The 26,793-nt window shown below is 40.8% G+C and overlaps 1 protein-coding gene across 1 annotated transcript in view; it reads left to right on the top strand.

The window, feature by feature from the left end:
• CA10 (carbonic anhydrase 10) overlaps positions 1-26,793 on the top strand; it is a 581,255-nt gene that overhangs the window by 370,185 nt on the left and 184,277 nt on the right. The window lies entirely within an intron of this gene.

The raw sequence follows: 26,793 nt of genomic DNA, 5'->3' as shown, positions 1-26,793 counted from the left end.
GGGAAGGTGATCTCCACATCTTACTCTTCTGCCATCTTGAAGCTCCTCTCCATTGTGTATTCTTGCCTCCTTTGTCATAGATTAGGTGACCATAGGTGTGTGGGTTTATCTCTGGACTGACCTGTGCTAGTGATCTATATTTCTGTTTTTGTGCCAGTACCATACTGTTTTGATTACTGTAGCTTTGTTGTATAGTCTGAAGTCAGGGAGCCTGATTCCTCCATCTCCATTTTTCTTTCTCAAAATTGTTTTGGCTATTTGGGGTCTTTTGTGTTTCTGTACAAATTGTAAATTTTTTTGTTCTAAATCTGTGAAAAAAGTCATTGGCAGTTTGATAGGGATTGAATCTGTAGATTGCTTTGGGTAGTATAGTCATTTTCACAATGTTGATTCTTCCAATCCAAGAACATGGTACATCTCTCCATCTGTTTGTGTCATCTTTAATTTATTTTATCAGTATCTTATAATTTTCTGAGTACAGGTCTTTTACCTCCTTAGGTAGGTTTATTCCTATGTATATTATTCTTTTTGATGTGATGGTAAATGGGATGGATTTTTTCCTTGTTTTCTCTTTCTGCTCTTTCATTGTTAGTGTATAGGAATGCAAGAGATTTCTGTGGAGAGAGAGAGAGAGAGATAAAGTCATCCCCATTCTATTATGCATGAAATTTATCACATGCATTCTGGAATTAATGGACTTCCTTTTCTTCATCTTCAGTTGCCTATGTGTATCCTCTTGACTTCTTTATGTCTACACTGACCCTTTCTCCCTTTTATGGGGTTCATTCCTGAACTTCATAATGGAGTCTCAATCACCTTCTGATCTAGGAATAAACAAAGGCTTGGAAATCAACTTAGCCTGGAAGCCAGTTCTTTCTGAATGAGGCCTTGAACAAGCCACTTGTCTCTAAATCTGCTTCCTGGTTAGTAAACCTGTAGTGATGATTAAAACTGCCTCACTGGGCCACTATGAGAGTTGAAATGTCAACCTGGTAATGAAGGCCTCTAGCACCTTGTCTGGCACATAGTAGGTACCTAAACAAATGCTAGTTCCTATTCTCCTTTCCTCTCCCTTTGCAGTTCTTCTGGCATTGTACTACTTTGCAACTGCATATATGTCCCTTGTGACTCCTTGTCCTAAGTATTAGCATGAAGCATTTAAATGCCACTCCTTGCTGCTGTCTTTATTTGTGTGCAGCTGTCTTTGCAATACGTCACAGGGGGAACACTTTGATCTCCCACTGAACATGGCCTCAGCACCTCACTGCTCTCCTTTCCTGTCTCAGCCCAGCCCCTCACAGTCAGCTCCAGGCATACAGTGCTTGAGTTTCATGGGAACAGGAATTGAGGTTTCAGCAATCCGTGTATATAACACATGTTTACAGTCACTGAAGCTATTAACTTGGTAAAGATTTAAAACACTTTAAAAATTAAAGGAGGCAACTGCAGGAAGGCAGTAATGGGCTCTTCAGAGGATTCAGAAGACATTCACAGGGATGTAGTCTTTGAATAACACGAATCTCTGCTGCCTACAACCTTCATTCCTGTAAAATCGCTTAGACTCTCAAGCAGGATTATGTGTGTCAGGAAAATGAGGAAGAACCAAGAAGAGCTGCAAAGCAGTTCTTAAAAGGGGGTTTGTTGGGCCATGAGATTGGGACTCCTGTTGCCCTCCTAGGTCCTGTAACATCAGGGGTCTCTAACATGGAGCTTCTACAGTTGCTTACAGCCCCACTTTCACCCCCAGTGGCTGATATTTGCACAGGGCCTGTACTGTGCTCTGAATCTGCAATTTTGCTGTTTAAAAAGAATTTCTGGGGCTTCCCTGGTGGCGCAGTGGTTGAGAATCTGCCTGCCAATGCAGGGGACACGGGTTCGAGCCCTGGTCTGGGAGGATCCCACATGCCGCAGAGCGGCTGGGCCCGTGAGCCACAACTGCTGAGCCTGCGCGTCTGGAGCCTGTGCTCCACAACAAGAGAGGCTGTGATAGTGAGAGGCCCGCGCACCGCGATGAAGAGTGGCCCCCGCTTGCTGCAACTGGAGAAAGCCCTCGCACAGAAACTAAGACCCAACACAGCCATAAACAAGTAAATAAATAAATAAAAGCTCCATGTAACATATGTCAGTTATTTAAAAAAAAAAAAAAAAAAGAATTTCTGGATTCCTGGCCAAATAGAACAGTGCTGATATGAGGAGTAAAGAAAATAGTAGCCACTGAACTCCTAGTCTGAGTGAGGCCCTGCTCTAGGCTTGTAGACACACATTATCATGTTTAATTCTTAAAATAGTCCCCTGAATTAGGCGTGACCATGCAACCACCCCTAATTACAAGGATAAAATTATATTTTGCATATTATAGTGAGGAAACTGTGCCTCAGAAAAGTTACAACATTTGTCCAAGCTTATATACCTAGGGTCAGGAGTTTAAATCCAATATTCATAGAGCTTTTCACTCTATCATAATACCTTTAAAGAAGAGATAACACTGTCATTTCCAGAAGTAAATAGCTGTTACTCTAAAGCAGGGATTGGCAAACATTTTCTATGAAGGACCAGAGAGTAAATATTTTAGGCTTTTCCAGAAGCATATGGCCCAATGCATATATTGTTTTGTTTATCTATTTTTTTTTTTTTTATACCTTAAAAGTACAAAAACTATTCTTAGCTTATAGGGCTATGAAACACAGGCAGTGAGCTGGACCTGTCTAATGGAGCATAGTTTGCTGATCCAGGTGAGACCTAGACATCTTATTTAATCTAGTAAATAAAACTCCTGGCTTAAGAAATAATAAAAATAGCTAACATTTTGTGAGTACTTACTGTGTGCTATGCACTATTTTCAGCACTTTACAGGAATTAACACTGTGTAACAACTATGTATTACTATTATTATTACTACTCACATACTACAAATGAAAAAAGGATTAAGTAACTCAATATCATACAGGGGGATGATTTCCAAAACCACAGCTTTAAACCATGACCAACAGTCTTTGAAATCTTATTTTAACAGTAAAATCTTGTTTTATTTCATGAACAAGATGTCTTTGCCTACAAAAGAGCCCTTTTGGAAACTCTGTAGATAAAAGATTTTTGGGAATTTTTGATATTGAGTTGCATGAGCTGCTTGTAAATTTTGGAGATTAATTCTTTGTCAGTTGCTTCGTTTGCAAATATTTTGTCTCATTCTGAGGGTTGTCTTTTTGTCTTGTTTATGGTTTCCTTTGTTGTGCAAAAGCTTTTAAGTTTCATTAGGTCCCATTTGTTTATTTTTGTTTTTATTTCCATTTCTCTAGGAGGTGTGTCAAAAAGGATCTTGCTGTGATTTATGCCATGGAGTGTTCTGCCTAAGTTTTCCTCTAAGAGTTTTATAGTGTCTGGCCTTACATTTAGGTCTTTAATCCTTTTGAGTGTATTTTTGTGTATAATGTTAGGGAGTGTTCCAATTACATTCTTTTACATGTAGCTGTCCAGTTTTCCCAGAACCACTTATTGAAGAGGCTGTCTTTTCTCCATTGTATATTCTGGCCTCTTTTATCAAAGATAAGGTGACCATATGTGCATGGGTTGATCTCTGGGTTTTCTATCCTGTTCCATTGATCTATATTTCCGTTTTTGTGCCAGTACCATACTGTCTTGATTGCTGTAGCTTTCTAGTATCGTCTGAAGTTAGGGAACCTGATTCCTGCAGCTCCGTTTTTCTTTCTCAAGATTGCTTTGGCTATTCAGAGTCCTTTGTGTTTCCATAAATTGTGAAATTTCTTGTTCTAGTTCTGTGAAAAATGCCATTGGTAGTTTGATAGGGATTGCATTGAATCTGCAGATTGCTTTGGGTAGTAGAGTCATTTTCACAATGTTGAGTCTTCCAATACAAGAATATGGTATATCACTCCATCTGTTTGTATCATCTTTAATTTCATTCATCAGTGTCTTATAGTTTTCTGCATACAGGTCTTTTGTCTCCTTAGGTTTACTCCTAGTTATTTTATTCTTTTTGTTGCAATGGTAAATGGGAGTGTTTTCTTAATTTCTCTTTCAGATTTTTCATTATTAGTGTATAGGAATGCAAGAGATTTCTGTGCATTAATTTTGTATCCTGCTACTTTACCAAATTCATTGATTAGCTATGGTAGTTTTCTGGTAGCATCTTTAGGATTCTCTATGGAGAGTATCATGTCATCTGCAAACAGTGACACTTTAACTTCTTCTTTTCCAATTTGGATTAATTTTATATCTTTTTCTTCTCTGATTGCTGTGGCTAAAACTTCCAAAACTATGTTGAATAATAGTGGTGAGAGTGGGCAACCTTGTCTTGTTCCTGATCTTAGAGGAAATGGTTTCAGTTTTTCACCATTGAGAATGATGCTGGCTGTGGGTTTGTCATATATGACCTTTATTATGTTGAGGAAACTTCCCTCTATGCCTACTTTCTGGAGGGTTTTTATCATAAATCGGTGTTGAATTTTGTCAAAAGCTTTTTCTGCCTCTATTGAGATGATCATATGGCTTTTCTCCTTCAATTTGTTAATATGGTGTATCACATTGATTGATTTGCGTATATTGAAGAATCCTTGCATGCCTTGATAAACCCCACTTGATCATGGTGTATGATTCCTTTAATGTGCTATTGGATTCTCTTTGCTAGTATTTTGTTGAGGATTTTTGCATCTACGTTCCTCAGTGATATTGGCCTGTAGTTTTCTTTTTTTGTGACATCTTTTTCTGGTTTTGGTATCAGGGTGATTGTGGCCTCGTAGAATGAGCTTGGGAGTGTTCCTCCCTCTGCTATATTTTGGAAGAGTTTGAGAAGGATACGTGTTAGCTGTTCTCTAAATGTTTGATAGAATTCTCCTGTGAAGCCATCTGGTCCTAGGCTTTTGTTTTTTGGAAGATTTTAAACCACAGTTTCAATTTCAGTGCTTGTGATTGGTCTGTTTATAATTTCTATTTCTTCCTGGTTCAGTCTTGCAAGGTGTGCTTTTCTAAGAATTTGTCCATTTCTTCCAGGTTGTACATTTTATTGGCATAAAGTTCCTTGTAATAATCTCTCATGATCCTCTGTATTTCTGCAGTGTCAGTTGTAAGTTCTCCTTTTTCATATCTAATTCTGTTGATTTGAGTCTTTTCCCTGTTTTTCTTCATGAGTCTGGCTAATGGTTTATCAATTTTGGTTATCTTCTCAAAGAACCAGCTTTCAGTTTTATTGATCTTTGCAATTGTTTCCTTCATTTCTTTTTCATTTATTTCTGATCTGATCTTTATGATTTATTTCCTCCTGCTAACTTTGCAGGGTTTTTTGTTCTTTCTCTAATTGCTTTAGGTGTAAGGTTAGGTCGTTTATTTGAGATTTTTCTTGTTTCTTGAGGTAGGATTGTATTGCTATAAACTTCCCTCTTAGAACTGCTTTTGCTGCATCCCATAGGTTTTGGGTTATCGTGTTTGCATTGTCATTTCTTTCTAGGTATTTTTTGATTTCATCTTTGGTTTCTTCAGTTATCTCTTGTTTATTTAGTAGTGTACTGTTTAGCCTCTATGTATTTGTATTTTTTACAGTTTTTTTCCTGTAATTGATATCTAATCTCAAAGCATTGTGGTCAGAAAATATACTTGATATGATTTCAATTTTCTTAAATTTACCAAGGCTTGATTTGTGACCCAAGATATGATCTATCCTGGAGAATATTCCATGAGCACTTGAGAAGAAAGTGTATTCTGTTGTTTTTGGATGTAATGTCCTATAAATATCAATTAAGTCCATCTTCTTTAATGTGTCATTTAAAGCTTGTGTTTCCTTATTTATTTTCATTTTGGATGATCTGTCCATTGGTGAAATTAAGGTGTTAAAGTCCTTTACTATTATGTTGTTACTGTCAATTTCCCCTTTTATGGATGTTAGCATTTGCCTTATATATTGAGGTGCTCCTATGTTGGGTGAATAAATATTTACAATTGTTATATCTTCATCTTGGATTGATCCCTTAATCATTATGTAGTGTCCTTCTTTGTCTCTTGTAATAATCTTTATTTTAAAGTCTATTTTGTCTGATATAAGAATTGCTCCTCCAGCTTTCTTTTGATTTCCATTTGCATGGAATATCTTTTTCCATCCCCTCACTTTCAGTCTGTATGTGTCCCTAGGTCTGAAATGGGTCTCTTGTAGACAGCATATATATGGGTCTTGTTTTCGTATTCATTCAGCCAGTCTATGTCTTTTGGTTGGAGCATTTAATCCATTCATATTTAAGGTTATTAGCAATATGTATGTTCCTATTACCAGTTTCTTAATTGTTTTGGGTTTGTTATTGTATGTCTTTTCCTTCTCTTGTGTTTCCTGCCTAGAGAAGTTCCTTTAGCATTTGTTATAAAGCTGGTTTGGTGGTGCTTAATTCTCTTAGTTTTTGCTTGTCCCTAAAGATTTTAATTTCTCCATCAAATCTGAATGAGATCCTTGCTGGGTAGAGTAATCTTGTGTGTAGGTTTTTCCCTTTCATCACTTTAAATATGTTCTGCTACTCCTTTCTGTCTTGCTGTGTTTCTGCTGAAAGATCAGCTGTTAACCTTATAGCTTTTCCCTTGCATGTTATTTGTTGCTTTTCCTTTGCTGCTTTTAATATTTTTCCTTTGTTTATAATTTTTGATAGTTTAATTAATATGTGTCTTGGTGTGTTTCTCCTTGGATTTATCCCGTATGGGAATCTCTGTGCTTCCTGGACTTGATTGACTATTTTCTTTCCCATATTAGGGAAGTTTTCAACTATAATCTCTTCAAATGTTTTCTCAGTCCCCTTCTTTTTGTCTTCTTCTTATGGGACCCCGATAATTCAAAAGTTGGTGTGTTTAATGTTGTCCCAGAGGTCTCTGAGACTGTCCTCAATCCTTTTCATTCTTTTTTCTTTATTCTTCTCTGCAGTAGTTATTTCCACTATTTATCTTCCAGGTCACTTATTCATTCTTCTGCCTAGTTATTCTGCTATTGATTCCTTCTAGAGAATTTAAATTTCATTTATTGTGTTGTTCATCATTATTTGTTTGCTCTTTAGTTCTTCTAGGTCCTTATTAAATGTTTCTTGTATTTTCTCCATTCTATTTCCAAGATTTTGGATCATCTTTCATATCATTACTCTGGGTTCTTTTTCAGGTAGACTGCATATTTCCTCTTCATTTGTTTGGTCTGGTGGGTTTTCACCTTGCTCCTTCATCTGCTACGTATTTCTCTGTCTTCTCATTTTGCTTAACTTACTGTGTTTGAGGTCTCCTTTTCCCAGGCGGCAGGTTCATAGTTACCATTGTTTTTTGTGTCTGTCCCCAATGGGAAGGGTTGGTTCAGTGGGTTGTGGAGGCTTCCTTGTGGAGGGGACGGGTGCCTGTGTTCTGGTGGATGAGGCTGTATATTGCCTTTCTGGTGGGCAGGACTGCACCTGGTGGTGTGTTTTGGGGTGTCTCTGAACTTATTATGATTTTAGGCAGCCTCTCTGCTAATGGGTGGGTTTGTGTTCCTGTATTGGTAGTTGTTTGGCATGGGGCATCGGGCACTGGAACTTGCTGGCTATTGGGTGGAGCTGGGTCTTAGCGTTGAGATGGAGATCTCTGGGAGAGCTCTCGCTGATTGATATTACATGGGGCCGGGAGGTCTCTGGTGGTCCAATGTCCTGAACTTGGCTCTCCCACCTCAGAGGCTCAGGTCTGACACCCGGCTGAGCACCAAGACCCTGTCAGCCACACGGCTCAAGTTGATTGTGGGGATTTAATCCACTGCTCCTGAGGCTGCCTGGAGAAATTTCCCGTTCTCTTCTTTGTTTGCACAGCTCCTGGGTTCAGCTTTAGATTTGGCCCTACCTCTGTGTATAGGTCACCCTCTGGCGTCTGTTCTTCGCCCAGATAGGAGGAGGTTAATGGAGTTGCTTATAAGGGGGCTCCGGCTCACTCAGGCCGGGGAGAGGGAGTGGTAGAGAATGAGGGCGAGCCTGCGATGGCAGAGGCCAGCGTGATGTTGCAACAACCTGAGGTGTGCCGTGTGTTCTCCCCGGAAGTTGTCCGTGGATCATGGGACCCTGGCAGTGGCAGGATGCACAGGCTCCCGGGAGAGGTGGTGTGGATAGTGACCTGTGCTTGCACACAGGATTCTTGGTGGCTGCAGCAGCAGCAGCGTTAGCGTTTCATGCCATCTCTGGGGTCCGCGCTGATAGCCGCGGCTCACTCCTGTCTCTGAAGCTCGTTTAGGCATTGCTCTGAATCTCCTCTTCTCACACACCCCAAAACAATGATATCTTGCCTCTTTGGTGGGTCCAGACTTTTTCCCAGACTCCATCCCAGTTAGCTGTGGTGCACTAGCCCCCTTCAGGCTGTGTTCATGCAGCCAACACCAGTGCTCTCCCTGGGGTCTGACCTCCGAAGTCCGAGCCTCAGCTCCCAGCCCCCGCCCGCCCCGGCGGGCGAGCAGACAAGCCTCTCGGGCTGGTGAGTGCTGGTTGGCACCGATCCTCTGTGCGGAAATCTCTCTGCTTTGCCCTCTGCACCCCTTTTGCTGCGCTCTCCCCTGTGGCTCTGAAGCTTCCCCCCGCCCACACCCCATCTCCACCAGTGAAGGGGTTTCCTAGTGCATGGAAACTTTTCCTCCTTCACAGCTCCCTCCCAGAGGTGCAGGTCCTGTCCTTATTCTTTTGTCTCTGTTTTTTCTTTTTTCTTTTGTCCTACTCAGGTACGTGGGGATTTTGTTGTCTTTTGGAAAGTCTGAGGTCTTCTGCCAGCGTTCAGTAGGTGTTCTGTAGGAGTTGTTCCACATGTAGATGTATTTTTGATGTATTTGTGGGGGTAAGGTGATCTCCACGTCTTATTCCTCCGCCATCTTGAAGGTCCTCCAGTTTTATTTATATTTATTCAAATGGTGGGATTTACTTGGAGTTACTCTAAATATATGGGAAAGGTCCCAAGATTTGTTATTTGACTATACAAAGACTTAGTAATTCATTAATTCAGTAAAATACTTTTTAAATATGCACCCAATGCCAGCCCCTATGTGGGACATTAGGAACAGGGACATGAATCCATTGAGGTCCCTGATCTCATGGAACTTGTGGCAAATGAGAAGATAAACACGGACACAGAGAGATGAAATCCAACTTTGCAAGTGTTTTAGTAAAATTATGCCCAAAGGATCAGGAAAAGTAGGCAAGGGAGCAGCCAGCACTTGCTGGAACATGGGGAAGACCATCAGAGAAGAGATGGCTGGGTGTGGAGGGATGGCCTGAGTTTACAGAGGCCAAGGTTGTGTGCAATGTCTAGCCACAGGCCACACTCCTAACCCCAGCCACCCCCTAGTCACAAGGAGGTTGTTTTAGTTTATTCAACACTAGCCACAGTATGAAGCAGATAAAGCCCACAGTCTCAGTGACTTTGTTCAAAGGAAATGTATTTCTTGCTTGCTCAAAATTCAAACAGCATTAATGGTAGGTTGGGCATAGAGGGAATTCATGTGTTGAGAAATGTAGGCTAATGATATGCCTGCATCTTCAACACATGACCTCCAAGTTTGTCTTGGGTGTCAACATCCCACCAGCAGTTGGGAGAAGAGAGCATGAAGGGGAGAGTTTTATGGGCCAAGCTTGAAAGCAGCACTTATTATTTCTGATCACATTCTATTAGGCAGAACACACAAGGCCACACCTGACTGTGAGGAAGGCTGAGAAATACTGTTAGTTTCCTGCACAGGAGGAAATAGAACTGGGCTTGGTCAACAATAAGCCAGCCTCTACCACAGAACCCACTCAACCACTCTTAAGATGTTAACTCTATGTCTAGAGATGGGACTAACAGTGATTACCTGCCAAGCAGGAGACTAACAATTCATGGCGAAACAACAATTTAATAATAAATGAAATGCACAGGTGTTATATATGTTGTTGGCTGGTAAAAGGCGTGGGCCAGGGTTTGCCAAAATATGTCCCTTAGCACTCTATTCTGATGAGATTTTTCTACCCAGAAAGGGATCCTCAAATAAGAAAAATTGAACGTGTGCATACTTTTATATTCCATCTGTTCTAAGAACACTTTTTCACATTTTAATATCCCTGAAATAGTAATACATTTCACAGTAGATGGCTTCTTACAATTACATAGCTGGTGTGTGTGTGTGTGCGTTTGTGTGTTCTCTCCTAGTGGCCTGTAATATGCATAATAGCAAAGTAAATGCTGTTGAAAGTCTTGCAGATAAAACAAGGGGGTTGATGGTAATGTAGTTTGTTCAACCAGTGAGTCACAAAGGTACCAGAACATGAAAAAAAATTTTAATGTCACTTACTAATATCCACTAGATCGAATATTCATTCCACGGTGTTCACTTTGGCAAAAATATAAACAGAGGGAGTTTTTGAGTTCAGAGCAAGATGGATTAGCTGCCTGCTGGATTTGGTTTTGCTAGAAGAGTCTCATGAAGAAGGTAAGACCTTGAGCAGGTGAATTAATGAGGGCCACAGTAGGAAACTATAACACAAATCAGGAAAACTTGAGCAGGGTTTGGTGTGTGCAGGGTGTAGAGACACTACAGGGAGAATGCAGTGCCCAGCACTGGCTGTCACTGCCCTTTGACTGGATGTGACAAATGAAGGAGAGGGCCGGGTAGAGAGGGGTGCCTTAAGAGAGACAGTGATCTCAGTTGAGGGGGCACAGCCAGCCCTATTGGGACCCTGGGGGTGAGGGATAGACAATGGAATAAATACCTGGCCTCTTGCTCCTTCTTTGCCCCAGTCTCCTGCCAGGGCCCCTCATTGGCCAAATCTAAGCAGAAGCCAGAGAGCAAAGGAAGCCAGTAATGACCATAAGGGTCAGCCTCCTAGGACAGAGATAGGTAGAAAAGGGTGAAGGCAGGACCTAGGGATAATGCAGAGTATCCAGCACAAGCAGTGCTTTGGAGTATGTGAGAATATGGATTGGGCAAGATTAAATCCACCCAGGGAAAATATAATCACCTCCTAGACTCCTCATTGCTTCACAGCTTATAAAGCCCTTTTACATTTTTCATTTGCTGTCACAACAACCCCATGAGGTACAAAGAGCAGGAGTAATTATCCATAATTTACATGTGATGGAGCCGCCTTCCCCACATCTGAGCTTCAAAGGTCTGGTTGGGAATTGAAGGTGGTATTTCCTGGAACCAACCCCATACAAATTTCACCATGTACATGACACACCTTGCTGACGGTCTCACAGAAGGGTCATCTCCATGAAAGGATGTTATTAATCACTTAATGCTATACTTTTCAGTAGTTAATACCCTTCACTTCCTCCATATTTATATGGCAGTTTATACTTTATAACTACTGTATAGAAATGTCATGGAAAATCTGCAGAATCCTCTGACCTTCCAGGAGCTAGAGGCCATTTCTACTGGGCATATCCATTCCTCTGTTCCCTCTGCTACAAGCACTTATTACTATGCTGTTTCGCACAATGCAAAGATAAAATTCACTTAATCCAATAAATTAAGAGAGATCACACGTGTGTCGAGTAAAAGAACAATAAAGTTTGAGAGAAATAAAGTGCTGTGGATTGTTCTAGGAGGGATAGACTACTTCTAGTTTGTCAGGGAAGGCAACATGGAAAGGTAGCTTTTTTTCTGAGCCTTGGAAAAGGCTAGGATTAGGACCAGCAAAAGTGGGAGAAGCCATGGGCAGGGCACTGCTTCTATATGTAATGCTTACAGAATTAAGAACAAAATAAATATGTGCAAAATACATGAAGTCCAATAGATCTACATGTTACTTAAGAGGTTTGGTGTCCTTTAGGCTGGGATTGTGGAGTCAGACCACCTGGGTTTAAATCCTGACTCTGACACTCATTAGCTGTGTGACCTTGGGCAAATCGCTTAGCTTCTCTGAGCTTCAGCTTCCTCATCTGTAATAATGATAAAAAAAAATAAAATAAAATCGATAATATTAACACTTACTCCCTAGGCTTGCTAGGAGGATTTCATGAGTTAATACATGTAAAATAAAGTGTCTGGCATAGAGTACAAATTTAATAATTATAATGATATTTAAGGATGTTCCCAGAAAAACTAAAAAAAAAAAGCATCAAATCTGATTAAACCTCATCTTTTGAGACAATCTTTGATAATATATCTTTAACATTTTATGTATCCTTTAATACTGTTCTTTCCTTCTACATGTGGAAACATAGTCAACAGGCAAGTGCAGTAAGCCTCTGATTGAAGCTCAGGAAGCACTGCTTTTGACATGCCTACTGACCTCCAATTTTTGTTTCAATTAGGTTAGATTATAAGATTTACACTTCTTCTCACTAGATTCAGCTCTTTCATTTTTCTGTTTTCCACTCATGTTCACAAAATAATAAGGGAAATGCAGCGAAATAATACAGTAATTAAACAACATGACAGTATAGGCAGTAGTTCTGACAAGCTGAACTAGTAGCTGGTAAGTGAAGCCAACGCCGCCCTTCCTGGTGACCATTGGTTAGCAAGGTGAGGGAACCAGAATTTGTGGAGTCAAAACAAAAAAAGCAACAGTGCAAGAGAGATGTCACACAGTGCTATGTGACCATTCCACTGTGGTTTAGAGAGATCTGTCAAACACACGAAAGTGCCAATGGTTCAAGAGACACATATCCCAAGGTCCAAGAGCATTTGAGCAAAGACCTGGAGGGAAGAAGTACCTGAAGAAGAAGAGATTTAACATACAACTGTGACTAGAGGTCAGGGCAGGAGTCGGAGTAATATCAACATTTTACATAAAGATGGATCAGTGCTGGACTGAACCACACTGGAGCTGGAGGCAAAATGAAAAATCAATAATACTGTTCCTTTGTTTATAATTTTTAAGTTTTGTTCATCATGAATTTTTTGGCATTAAGAGTTTTGATTTTTTTAAATAGTGCATTAAAACATTTATTTTGATTACTGGATTTTTTGGTCCCCCCTTAAATTTGTACAGAGATGAGTGCCTCACTTGCCTCAGCCTAACACCAGCCATGCTAGAATGTAGGGTGCGTGATAAGATGTATTAAGAAAGATGTCTTTGAAGTCAGCTGGCCTGGGATCAAATCCTGGCTCAGCTCTACTCTCAGCCTTATCGTGAGTATGTTATCTTGGGTAGTTTACTCCCCCTTTCGTTGGTTTCGTCCTCAACAAAAGAGTAATAAAACCTAACTCATGGATTTGTTACTTTATCTATTAGTAAATATTTATTGAGCACCTATTATGTGCTTGAGGGGTAGGGGATACAGCAGTTATCAAAAACAAAACCAAGTGTTTGCTCTTATGGCATTTTTATTTTAGGTTGGGAGAGTAATGGTCAATAAAAATAAATACATAACATTATGTAGCATAGTTATGGTAAGTACCTAGAAGAAAAACAAAGCAAGGTAAGGTGACCAAGAGTGATGACAACAGAGAGGGAGAAGAAGGAGATGGGACTAGTTTAGAGAAAGTTTACTAAGAAGAGCAAAGGAGGTAATTATTTCTATGTGCATCGTAATGTCTAATACATCTTAATGCCTTAACAAATGATTATTATTTATCTTACTCAAGTAGGGAAAGATAAGTTTGGAAAGGCAGGTAGACCAATGGACATGCCTATACTACCATCTTTGAAGCTGAAACTCCAGGATTCTAGACAGTTCTACCACAAAATGTACAGGTACAGCATTAAAGTATTAACAGCTATCTTCATCACTTGGTTCAGCCCCAGAAGCATGGGGGTCTCAGCACTGAGGCCCAGAAAATGCAATTATCTGAAAAAAGTTTCACACTCCTCTCCCTCCATAATGAACACACTTGGGCTTCATCCTTATTCCTTACAGAGAGAACAGAGGAGAAAGACCAGATATGCTGAAGAAGTAAAAACTTGAGCAGAAATGGAAATCAGCTCCTTGGTAACTTGGTGTACCAGAGGGAACATGATTCCTCTCCAGAGCAGCATCCAACCATGGCAGAAAACATTAACAAAGCCATTGCCCTTAGTTGGAGCCAGAGCCCCCTGCCCCACCTCCTGACTTCCTGCAGGTTGGCTGATCTGGCCTGGCCTGGCCCAGTGACCCTTTGCCAATACTCTGGATGTGGCTATCTGGCATTTCACCAATTTATTTTTTGGTGTTTGGGTTCTGGCAAAGCAGCATGTAAAGAAAGAAATGAAAGTTTTCTTCATCTGGGCTTTTTATGCCTGTTAAAAACCAAGGAAAACAAAACAAAAGTAAGGAAAATAAAGTGCTACCTAGATTAGAAAGAGCAGGTCTCAGAAAGAATATTTTAAGACTCTCTCAGTTGATAAAACCTCTAATGAATTATTAGGGATCAAAAGAAGATGAGGACGATGGGAGTAAGGCTACATCTCCTCCTTAGACTGTGGTAGAAGGATTTTGACCTTCTTTCCATCTAGAACCACTTGAAGTTCCCCAAATGCATCATGATTTTTCATTCTTTGGGGTCTTTACACATAATATTTGGATCCTCCATTGAATACACTCTTCCCCCCTTTTCTGTCTAGCTAATACCTTTCAATTCTTCAAAACTCAGAGCAGGTGGTACCTTTTCCAAAAGGGACTCATGACCCCTCCCTCTGCCCCACCAAGTCCTGTGAGATGCCCCTTCTCTGTGCACCACCCTTTACATTCTATCTATTTATATTTATTGAATACCTACTATGTGCCAGGCACACATTTATATATTAGGAAAACATCAGTGAACCAAACCAACCATCATGGAGCTTCCATTTTATGAAATGGAGGACAGTGAACACCTAAACAATTAGGTATATATCCAGTGGTGTTAAGTCCTTAAAAGAAAAATTAAGTAAGAGGGTATCAATAATGGGAGAGTATGGGTGCTCTTTTACATTTGGTGTTCAAGAATGGAGTTTTTAATACAAGATGTGAGCAGAGGGCTGAAGAAAGTGGAGGAGCAAGCCACATGAGTATCTGCAAAAAAGATATTCTAAGCCAAGATTTGTGTCAAAGTATCTGTAAAAACTCTAAGATGGGCATGTGTTTGGAGGAGTTAGGGCAAAGCAAGGAGGCCGACGTGTGGGCTGAGCTAGGAAGAGAGGGGTAGCAGTGAGCAGAGAGTAGCCAGAGCCAGATTGTACAAAGCCTTGAACCTGTTGTTGGAACTTCAGGTTTTACTCAAGTGAGGTAAGAAGGCACCAAAAGATTCTGAGCAGAAAAGTGACATGTTCTGACTTTCACTTTCACAAGTTCTAGCTGGAAGGAGAGAGGGTGATGAGAAGTGGAGAAGTTAAGGATGATTCCAAGATATAGTAGATAGTCATGATACACGAGCCCTCCTTCTCTCCATCTATTTCATAGCACTTGACCTACTGCATGGTGGTTGGGGATTCACCTGTCTCTATTTCCTTCTAGACTGTGGGATCCATGAGAGGTAGGAGCTCTGTCTTATATGGTTTTGCACGTCCAGTATCTAGCAGCTGAATATCCAGCATTTAGCATCTACTTCCTGCATGCATTAAGCACACAATAAATATTTGAAGAAGTGAAGAATTTTAGAAGGAATCAACCACAGCCCCTCTACTTAGTAGTTTGATCTGGGAAAGGTATCCTCAAGATTTCTGCTGATTTTGCTATCCAAAATGAACCACAATTCAGTTACTCTACCAAAAGAAACACTTCTGCCACCAGCTGGTGGTCAGTAAGAATAATATAGATGATGTACAAGTTGATACAATGTATATCATCTAATCCAGTGCTCATACCAGTTCTGTGAGGTGGTCTGGGTGGGCAGATGCTACTATCCACATTTTACAGATGAAAAAAATTGAGGCTCAAGAATCTTGAGCCAATTGTCAATGGTCACACCTAATAGGTGACAGAATGGGACTCCAACTTTGGTCTTCTGACTCTCAACTCCAGGATTTTCTCCTCTGTTGAGATGGATTGGTATTAATTTGGGTATAGGTAGAAATTTTCAAATATGGCTCAGACTAAAGGCAGTGAGTTTAGATTGCTGTGTCAGAGATTTCATCTAGATACGAGAAAGAATTTGTCTGGTATTCAGGAAGAATGGAATAGCTTCAAACTTTGAGCTCAACATTGTACAGGGAACTCCAGCTGGGGAGGTGGGATCCCTAGATGTATAAAACAAGACGATTATCTTCAAGGAATTTATAACCCATGGAGTCATGAAACAAATATTTATTGAATGCCTACTGTGTGCCAGTTGGGGACGTCCATTACACGCATATAAGACAAGGACACACTGAAGTGGGGATGGGGTGGATGCAGACTGAGGACATTCTTAAGCATTCACAGTTGAAGACTGTTACATGGGGTGTCTCAGGTTCTGGCGTCAGACTTTTGGGGTTCAAATTCTGGCTGTACCACTTACTAGCTGTGAGACTTGGGAAAAGTCATTTAACATCTCTGAGCCTCATCTATAAAACAGGAATAATGGCAGTGACCACTTTATAAGGACCTCATAACGATTAAATGAGAAGATGCATAGGAGAACTCAGCACAGGGTAAATTGTCAAACAAGGACAGAAAGAGAAAGAGTGCACACTTCTGGCAAGGAGTAGGATTTGAGCAGAGCTCTGGAGGTTGGATCTAAATGTAAAAAAGAAGAGAGAGGAGGGAACTCCATTGGACAGAGTTCTCAATCTAAAGAAAGTACAAAGGGGCACCAGGAACCCCTACAGTCTACAGGCTCAGGCTCAGCTGAGAAGGAAGACCACACTGTACCACTTCTTCCTGGAGGAAACATGAACATGGGACTTTGAGGCCTTGGGAAACTACTGGAAAGTTACTTTATTTTCAGGTTGCAAATCTGCTAAGTGATTTCAGAAGGTGTCTACGTTTCAGTTTCATCTGCTCATCAAGAGTTTCTTAATGAGGCTAATTAGTCCCAAACAGCTCCCCTCTCCATCCCCCAGTGCTCCACTGAGAGCTTGGTTTTGTGTAAACTAGTGAGCCTGGGACCTCAGTCCATGGCTAAGAAGCCTGGTTTCTGGGCATCAATCTTATCAGAGCTGCAAGCTTAAAGACATTTCATAGTTAGTAAGGATTTGCAGTAGCCCTGGATCCAAGGAAGCCACCAAGTGCTGAAGACCAGTTCTGTGGCCAGAACGAGGCTGCCTCTGTGGGGACCTGTGTGCAGATTAAATCAAATGCCAAGGGCCAAATCTTGGCTGGAGAGAAAACACTCACCAAAGATTTATCTCAGGAAGTTTAAGTTGTTTATGGGTGATTACTTCAGTACGCATACTTGCTGACATCAAAACATGAAATAAATACATATTTAAGCTCCCATTTTGTAATACCAAGTAAGAGACCTAAATTTGCAGTGATTTTCTTGAATGCAGCTTTTCTCAATCATAAAAGTGGGCAGATAGCCATGGCTACTAATATTTACCTTGTTTCTTAGCATCCTTTCTATAGATCTCCAGATGACACATCACAGCCTGTTTTCTGTCTCATGAGTGGATTGCACTTGGAGATCCTTACCTTAGGTTGCTAAACAATAGCTGTAATATAGCTAGCATTTATCAAGTCTTACTATATGCCAGGAACTTTATTATACATGCTTTATCTATATCATCTTATTTAATCTCTCAATACCTTATGAGGTAGATACTACAGATCTTCTTCAACTTATAAGGGGGCTACATCCTGATAAATACATGGTAGGTTGAAAGTATCATAAGTTGAAAACGCATTTAATACATCTAACTTACCAAACATCATAGCTTAGCCCAGCCTACCTTAAAAATGCTCAGAACACTTAAATTAGCCTACAGTTGGGCAAAATCATCTAAGAAACAGCTTATTTTATAATAAAGTGTTGAATATCTAATGTAATTTATTGAATACTATACTGAAAGTGAGAAATAGGATGGTTGCTGGGTACACAATGGTTGTCAGTATATCAGATGTTTGCCCTGGCGACCGCGTGGCTGACCAGGAGCTGCAGCTGCTGCCCCGCCCAGCATCACAAGAGAGTGTTGTCCCCCATATCACTAGCCTGGAAAAGAGCAAAATTCAAAATTCCAAGTATGCTTTCTCCTGAATGCATACCACTTTTGTGACATCATAAAGTCGAAAAATCGTAAGTCGAGTACCGTCTGTATTATTATCCCTATTTTACAGGCAAAGAAAGAAAAACTCTACAGAAGAGGGAAGCAGTGAGCCCAGGGTCTCATTTATCAATGGCAGTGGCACATTCAAAGCCAGACCTTCTTCAAGCCAAAGCTGGAAGATTTAGCATTGTGTACCTACCCGCAAAGGAAAGGGACAAATTGATGATTATGACTTTTAAGCTTGAACAATCATCCCCCAAATTGGGTACTCTCAGCATGTCCCTCCTTCAGGAGGCAATGCAGTAATGCAGAGAACACAGTCCCTGGGAATCAGACTGGAATTCCAGTCTCAGCCCATAGTTCCTGGGACACCCAAAGCAAATCACTTTGCCTCCTGTGACCCATGATTCCTCAACTGCTAAAAGAAGGGTTGGCTTAGAAAGATCTCTTAAACTCCCCTCTAGCTCTGGCATTATACCATTCTGTGATGTACAAAGTAATGGAATCTAATAAGATACATTTTTATAAAAAGGAAAAGAGTAAGATGCTAATTTTGGCAGCTGTCAGTTTTGTGAGTTTCAAAGAAAAATACTTTTTTCCAGTGCTGAGACTAAAAAAAGAAAAATCTACTCAACTAATTTACTTCCTTTCTTCTTTCAATGAGTTCTAAATTACCCAATCAGGTAGGATAAAAATTATACTTCTGTTTTTACAGTTGAATGAACTGAGGCACAGAGATGTTAAGTAACTTACTTAGGATCACTTAGGATTGTTGATCACAATTCAACAGCAGAGGACAAACGAGAATTCACCATGTATCATTTGAAAGACCACTCTAGACTGGCATATGGCAGAGACTTTGTCACTCAGTAACCACATACATCACACAAAAGTCTTTGATAATGACGTTGCTGGTAGTGAAAATGATGGCAGAGAGCAGTATTGGGCAGTATACACTGTATGGACATGGAACCACTTGGGGTTAAAAGCCCAGCTCTGCCACTTGCTAATCACACTAACTTGGGCAAATCTTGCGATCTCCCCCATCCCCCCACTATCCAATTCTTGAGTTCCTCATAGTAGGGTTTTAAGGAACTTACATGATGATTGAAGGCACTTGTCCATTATATGGTAGTTCCCTTCTCACACTCCCATAACTTCTTATGACTCGGTTTCCTTAACTGTAAACCTCACCTCTGCCATGAAAGCAGCCTCAGACGATATATAAACAAGCGATGGGCCTGTATTCCAATAAAATGTCATTTACAAAAACAGGTGGGTCATTTTTTGCTTTTTCCCGGCTTAGGGAAAAGCAGCCCCACTTAGTAATTCATAGTAATCCCTTCATCTTTGGCACATGGCATAAATGTTCTCCCCTTTACTCCTCCCAGCCACCCTGTGAATAGATGCGATTATTTCCAAGTGTGGAAGCCAGGCTTAGAGCATTTGTGAGGCTCGGCAGGATTAATCATTGTGGCTGTCGCAAACACCCCTCAAATCTCGGTGGTTCGACACCGGGGAGTTTTCTCCCTTGCACATAGTATGGCCCAATGTGGGTTGGCGGGCCCCCCGCCAAGGGTGGGGTGGGGCCATGGTGGGAAGAAGGACTCTGACCCATGCAGTCATTCAGAGAGCAGGGGCTCTGAAACTTTTTGTGCCACGAACCCCTTTAGCAGTCTGGTACAGCCTATTGACCATTCTCTGAGTAATGTTTGTAAATGAATAACAAAATACATAGGATTACATAGAAAATCAAATTTGAAATAGTTATCAAAATATTAAAATTAAAAGAAAAAATTGCAATATAGTAACAATATGTGTGCTTCTTTATTAGTGCATTATTAAACAGATCCAGCAGCCACCCTGATAACTACTATAATTAAAAAGTAGTGATGAGCAAAAATGATATTTTGAGATGTGGATGTAATAACTGCAATGTGATATGAAAACATCTCTGATTTCTATTAGAGAAGAAGTCACAAGTGCTGTTAACTCTGCAATGGCTTGGTGCTTGCAATCATACTTGAAAAAATGCTAACTTTCAATTAGAGGTTAGCAAAAAAAAGAGGTAGTGTTTCCTTTCCCAAGTTCCAGCATCCTCGGACCTCTTGGGCACCCAAGGATCTAAGTTTTAGAATCCCTGATCCAATATCTAGATCAGGCCTCAGAATCGTCCACTGGATTCTCTGCTGGCAGGTGGTGGAAGGGAAGGTGTCATGGGTGGCTTAGGGGCCAGGCTCAGAAGGGGTCACATCACTTTACCTCTGTCCACCACCAGGTACTAAGGCATAGGCTTTACCAATCTGTGGTAAGGGGCAGGGAGGGGCTTGCTGTATGAACTTTCTCTGCATACCAGGAAGGAGAGGAGAACTACATGGCAGTGAGCCCTAGACGGCTCTTTCACACTAGCAGAGCCAGGATTTGAACTCTGGCGTTCAGGCAAATGGTCAGATCTCTTTCCACTACTCTAAGCTGCCTCAATAATGTGGCACATGCCCAAACCATCTCACTTCCTGTAGTCCAGGGTTTCACCAGCTCAGCACTATTGACATTTTGAATTACTTGTGGGGGCTGTCCTGTGCATCATAGAATATTTAGCAGCAATTCTGGCCTTTATCCACTAGATGCCAGTAGCACCCCCTAGTGGGGACAGCTAAAAATGTCTCCAAACACCTCCAAATGCCCCCTGGCAGGAGGCCTGGGGGTGGATTGCTCCTGGTTGAGAACCACTGTTTTAGTCCCCTTACCTAATCCTTGGTCTTTGGTATCTGGAGTATATCTCTGGAATGTTCAGAACTCCTTGGAAAGAAAAACCAGTGAGACCCCAGAAGTCATGTTTACAATGCGTGATCCTTTTACACTTGAAAGACTAGGGCACAGAAGACTCAATATACTTTTTCCCAAACTCCCACTCCTGTACTTTTGCTGGATGTTTAAGTCTGGACCAGCCATGCAGTGATGTGAAGTTAGCTTGGTACCAGCAACTCAGCATTTCATTGGCAACAAGCGAAACTCTGTAGTGACTGGAGTGGCTGCCCAATCCTATTGGGCCAAAGCAGACAGGAAACTGACCAATACGGGTAGTTAAATTTATTATGAACAGAGGGCTGAAATATGTTTCTGCTAATGACCACACCACTGCGTTTTGACTCACAGATAGAAGACCAGCTCTCCCAGTCACATTACCTTGATTAAATAGTTTAGTCCAGATAATCTTAAAGGTCAATTCCACAGATCATGAGCTGCAGAGAAACCTAGTTTCATGAAATATTAATAGGTTTTCAGAGATGCAGCTATCTTTTGTGCTTACATATATATATGTTTTAGAAACTATTTAAGTAAAATCAACCCAGTTTCCTTACTGCAGGACTTACCAGGGCCTTTAATGTGCCTTTCACTTTTAACTTTCTAAGCAGGGACACAGCATGCAGTATTACCCACTCATCCCTTTTTCCATAGCATATCTCCAGATATTCATATGCTCCCAAAATATACTTTATAAAATGCTGCTGGCGTCTCTCTAGGCCTCAGTTTCTTCACCTTCACAATGGGACAGGACTGTCTACCTCACCGACTATACAGAGCTATTGGCAGAAAAAATGAGAAAACACTTAAGAAAGTGCTTTGTAAACTCTGAAGAGTTATAAAAGTTTAAGGGGTCATTATTAATGCTTACTTATTAATAATTTACTACTAATAAAATCTTCCCTGCCTCACTTAGACATTGAGTTGATGAATGTGATAATTGAAGTAACAGAGGCCCTAAGAGGTTAAGGTCTTGCCCAAGGTTGTGTAGCTAGAAATGGAGTCACAGCACAAATTAAGATGACAATACAGACACACTCTGAGCAGAGGAGAGCGCTCTGCAATGTCAGTTGCTTTTGTTGTCTGGATGGTTATTATTTTGACTGTAGTGGAAAACAAGGCAGTAGGAAGTCAAAATAGTGGCAAAAGCCACCCAGCAGTTTGGAAATAATGAGGAAAGGACACTAAACTGAGTTGGAACTTGGCTTGAGCTCTTCTGCAAGCTACTTGCTTGGCCTTTTATGAGCCTTTGTTCTCCAATCTACAAAGTGGGAGTTTTTAATAACACCTGCCTTCCAGAGTGCTTGGAAGAATTGGAATCTCCATGGGGTATCAGGATTGGTGCAGCAGGATATAGTGTGGGAGTGGAGACACACTATTTGGAGGAGAAACTTTCACTCATCATGCAATTGCACACAGCTTTTTGGAGAATCCTCTAAAGGCTACAACTTTGTGGTGGATAGACCCTATGCAGAGGATGCAACAGAGGCAAAGGGCATGATTCCAGAACTCAAGGTGAAACATGCAAATGACAATGCAAAACAACATTGGCCCAAGGGTGACTCAAGGGGTAGAGAGAGAGTTGCTGGGGTTCTGAGGAGAGCCTAGTGATCTATCTAGAAGGGCTCCCTGCAGGAGGTGGTACTCACACTGACCCCTCCCTCTTCACAGGTAAGTGTAAGCCTAGTCTTCCTCACACCTCTGGCCCTCACCATGGCTGTCCAGGTGAGTGATCTGGGTGTGGAACAGGCCAGTGTGTGATGAAGCCAGTGGATTGACGCCAAGACTGCAGAGCTGAAACCTCCCTCCCATTTGAGAATCCCACATTGAGCAAGGGTAATGAAGCTCCATGTCCTGATGCAATGGCACAATTACGTCTCAGCACTGATGCAGTGCTTTAGGCTTTTAAAGTATTTTATAACCATTAATTTCCTGACTGTTGCTATCAGAGACTATCATTAGAGGAAGCCCCTTCCTTCAGAGCACAACACTCTTGTTCCTCCCCCAGTGGCATAATTTTTCATCTGTTATATATGACTCTCTTTTTAATCTTTTCTATCTGCTCTGTGCTTTTCTATTATCTCACTTAGTCTAAGTGAAATTTTAATGCTGATTGAAAATTTTAAAAAGTAAATAAATTTTATGCATCCTTATTTCTAAACCACCCCTGAAGTAAATAATTTAAGACACAAAGTTGTGCTTGTTCTCTCAGGTTATGATGAGTTACTTGGAAGATGGCTAAGCAGGATCCCCTCAACCTGATGGCTCCTACCACTGCTCTGAGGCCAACAGAACTGCCTGAGCTTTTCCCTGCCTTTCAAACCAAAGGCCAGAAATCAGCTTGTGAGCGGGCAGGGCCCAGGACAGTATAAAGAGAATCAGGAAAGGATATCTGGATACCTAAAGATAGGACTCCTTAAGCAAAGGAAACTCAAAGTGTCATACTTTTCATACCAGAGGGTGGGAGAAAAATTCAGATAATTAAGTCCCTTCTCTGTCAGCTCCCTTGTCACCTGTATAGTTCTTGAATCTACCCAATGATCCCCTGCCCTGCTCTTAGTGCCTCAGTGCAAGGCATCAACATTTGTGGATTAGCCTAACAGTGGGGTGCTGGTCTACCAAACAGCTGGAGATGGAGAGAAGCCTTGATTTCTAGTGTTTGTCAATTTTCCATGGTGTAACTACTTCCACTATGGAAAATCTTGAGCTAACAATATGATATCATTAAACATTGAGTAAGGAAGTGATGCCATTTTATACCATTTTCACCAAGCAGATAAAATAGATGCTAATAATCTCCAGAGCAGAGATAATCATAAGATGTAATAAAAGAATAAGAAAGTAATGAATTTTGAAAATGCATTGTTGTTGTTTCAATATAATTAAATTCAATTCAAAGTTTATATAATTTAATTATTAATAATGATGTGTTTGACAACTAGCTTGCAAAATTCCTAAAAATTTAACAATAGGCTCTCACAAGCTAGTACAGGTGGACTCTAGCACCTAAATTGTAGCAGACTTTTAGCTATGTCATTGCCTTCCAGCCAAAGGCCACCAGGAACACATCTGCAGTTGAATAAATCTAGTTTATTGCTCCTTCCAATGAGGCAGGACGGATAACATTGGATATCATGAGGCATCTCAGTATGAGGGGCTAGGAAGGACTTATTATAGGATCGAAGCTTGTGTTAGGTGTTTGGAGGAAGGTTCAAGGAAATAGGACATGGCTCTGAACTGTGTGTTGTCAAGAAATGGGGGTAATTCTGAAACTGAATATCTTAGTAAATCTTATCTATAATACTGGAAGAATGAAGCAAGGTTAAAACTGTAATTGGTAAAGCAGCATCAGCCACTGACACTAACCAAGGAAGGGGGATGTTTGGTCATTTTTGGAGTTTGGACAATGTTTGTGCTTTATGTCTGTGTTCAGATAGGATTATGAAGTGACCTTGGTTTTGACTTGACCCATCACAGGCAGAGTGGCCTTGTCTGCTGTGGTCTGTGAAGGGGTTTATGTTTATCTTCAACACCAAGTCCTGGCTGACAGTTTCAGGCCAGCCCCCAGGGGTCATGGGCCACTTTTCCCTTTCCCAGCTGAAATCCTTACCCCAGTCTTGTGTCACCCAAATGTGTCTTTCCATACTGCCAAACTTTCTAAAACACAGATCCAATCATGTCCCATCCCCACTTAAAACACTCAAACTGATTTCCTTTAAATGGAATCCTAATAAAATGGAGGCTTCCAAGTCCTGCTGGAATCTGGTCCCTGCCTCATTTTGAGCATCGTCTTTAGGCACGCCCTGCTTCACACTTTCCAGCTCCTCTCCCATTGTTTTTCTCCACCATGCCTTTTGCCTGTGCTGTTCCCATGCTCAGTAATGTCTTCCTCCACTTCCCTCAGCCCTCCTACTCCTACTCAGACTCTGCAGACCACCTACCCATCCTTTAAGGCCCATCTCAACTGCCAACTCTCACAGAAAGCCTTCCTGACATCCACCCCCATTTCCATCCAGGCTGGGAACCCTCCTTGGTGCTCCCACAAAGTCAATTAATTCATTCAACAAATATTTCATGAATGTTTTATTTTCCAGGATTTGTTCTAGGCTCTAAGAATTCAGCTAGGAATAAGATAGACATGGTCCCTGTTCTCTTGGATTTCACATTCTGATGGACATTTATTTGCTTCCTATTAGTTTCCATTATAAATAATGCTGCAGTGGGTGTTTGTGTGGATATTCTTCGTCAAAAACAAAACAAACCAAGAACATAAGTTCAAGAAACTGATGCAGATGTAAATCTGAAATTGCCTCCAGAACTCTTTGCTGTAAATCCAACTGTATGAAATACTTTTTTAAATAATCCCTTAGATCCAAAGTCTATTGGCTCCATTGCTATAGGTTGAAAAGTCAGAAAAAGAAGATTTCAGGAGTTAATTGGGAAATAACAAGCAAGTTGAGTAAATTGCCTTATCTAAACTCATTAGATAAGCATTTATTACAGTACAAAATCTTGATGATTGTAATTAACACATTTATAGTCTATAGGAAGCTTAAAGACTTCTCTCTATTGACTGAAGTCTTAAAGCCAACAGCCTTTTAAGCAGAGCTGTGGCTGGGCAGCATGTTCCATGGACTGTGGAGCTGGTCACCAAATTCCCTGAGCCTAATACTCCCAAGCCTGGTCTTACATCTCAGAGCTGTTGTGAGAGGAACAAGAGATGATAACTGGAACCTTTCTTTTTTTTTTCATTCATCAAATCTATTGAGATATAACTTGCATTCAAAAACATGCACAGATCTTAAGAGGACAATTTGAGGATGTTTTATACATGTTTACACCTGTGTTACCTCCATTCAAATGAAAACAAAGAACATGTCCAGCACCCTGGAAGACTCCTTCATGTCCCATCTCAACCAGCTGCTCCGTATTATAACTTTACCTCTATCACTATTTTGCTTGGACTTCACATAAGCAAAATCATCCAGTATGGACTCTTTTTTTGGTCTGACTTCTTTTACTGGTTATTACATCTGTTAAGATATTCTGATGTTGTTTTGTGAAACAGTAACTCACTCTTTTTCACTGCTTTATAGTATTCCATTATGTGACTATATCCATTCTACCATGATGGACATTTTTGTTATATCTACTTTTTGGCCATTATGATTAAAGGCACTATGGACATTTTCATGTGCCTTTTGGTGAACAACAGGTATAAGCTTTTAGGTGTTTTGCAAGTTAGTGGTGAGAACAGTAGACCAAGAGTTAAGGGACCTGGGTTCCTTTAGGATCTCTGCTATTTCCTCATTATAATTTTATGCAAATCACTTCACATGTCTGGATCCAAATTTCCTCAACAGTGAAATGAATTAGGACTTTTCACTCTGAGACTTCATGGCTTTTCTAACTAAATATCTGTGTAACATGAAGGAAAGTCATTTCATTTCTCTGGGTCTTGGTTTCCTTATCTGTAAAATAAAGTAGTTGAACCAATTGCTCCCCAAGGTCCTTTCCAGCTGTAAATTTCATGTTTCAAGAGAGTCCAATATTGTCTGCATCACAGATATAATCATTGCTTTCCACAGGGAAACACCCAAGTGTCATGAATATAGCAGTTCTTTCCAAGAGCCACTATTCGGCAAAGGAATTTGGAGGCAGAAGTCACAGATTTGAGTCTCAGCTCATATCCTAGATATGCACCTCAATCCACCTTGGTTTTTCTCATCTGTAAAATGCGGATAATGAGGTTTGACTCACCCCCTTTCAAGCCTGTTGTATGATATTGTGATCCTCAGCTTCCTCCAACAAGACCACAGCCCCATGCAGGGAGACACTTACTATCTTGTCAAACCCTGTACCACCCACTAACACTCAACACAGTTCCTGGTATGTGGTCTGGTCGGTACTGAGCAACTATTTCCTGAATGAATGAAAGTGCTTTGAAAACTAT

Source organism: Eschrichtius robustus, chromosome 20, assembly GCF_028021215.1.
Source record: "Eschrichtius robustus isolate mEscRob2 chromosome 20, mEscRob2.pri, whole genome shotgun sequence".
Classification (NCBI taxonomy): domain Eukaryota; kingdom Metazoa; phylum Chordata; class Mammalia; order Artiodactyla; family Eschrichtiidae; genus Eschrichtius; species Eschrichtius robustus.
Note: the sequence above shows the minus strand (reverse complement) of the source record. Positions and strands in the feature narration are given on the sequence as shown.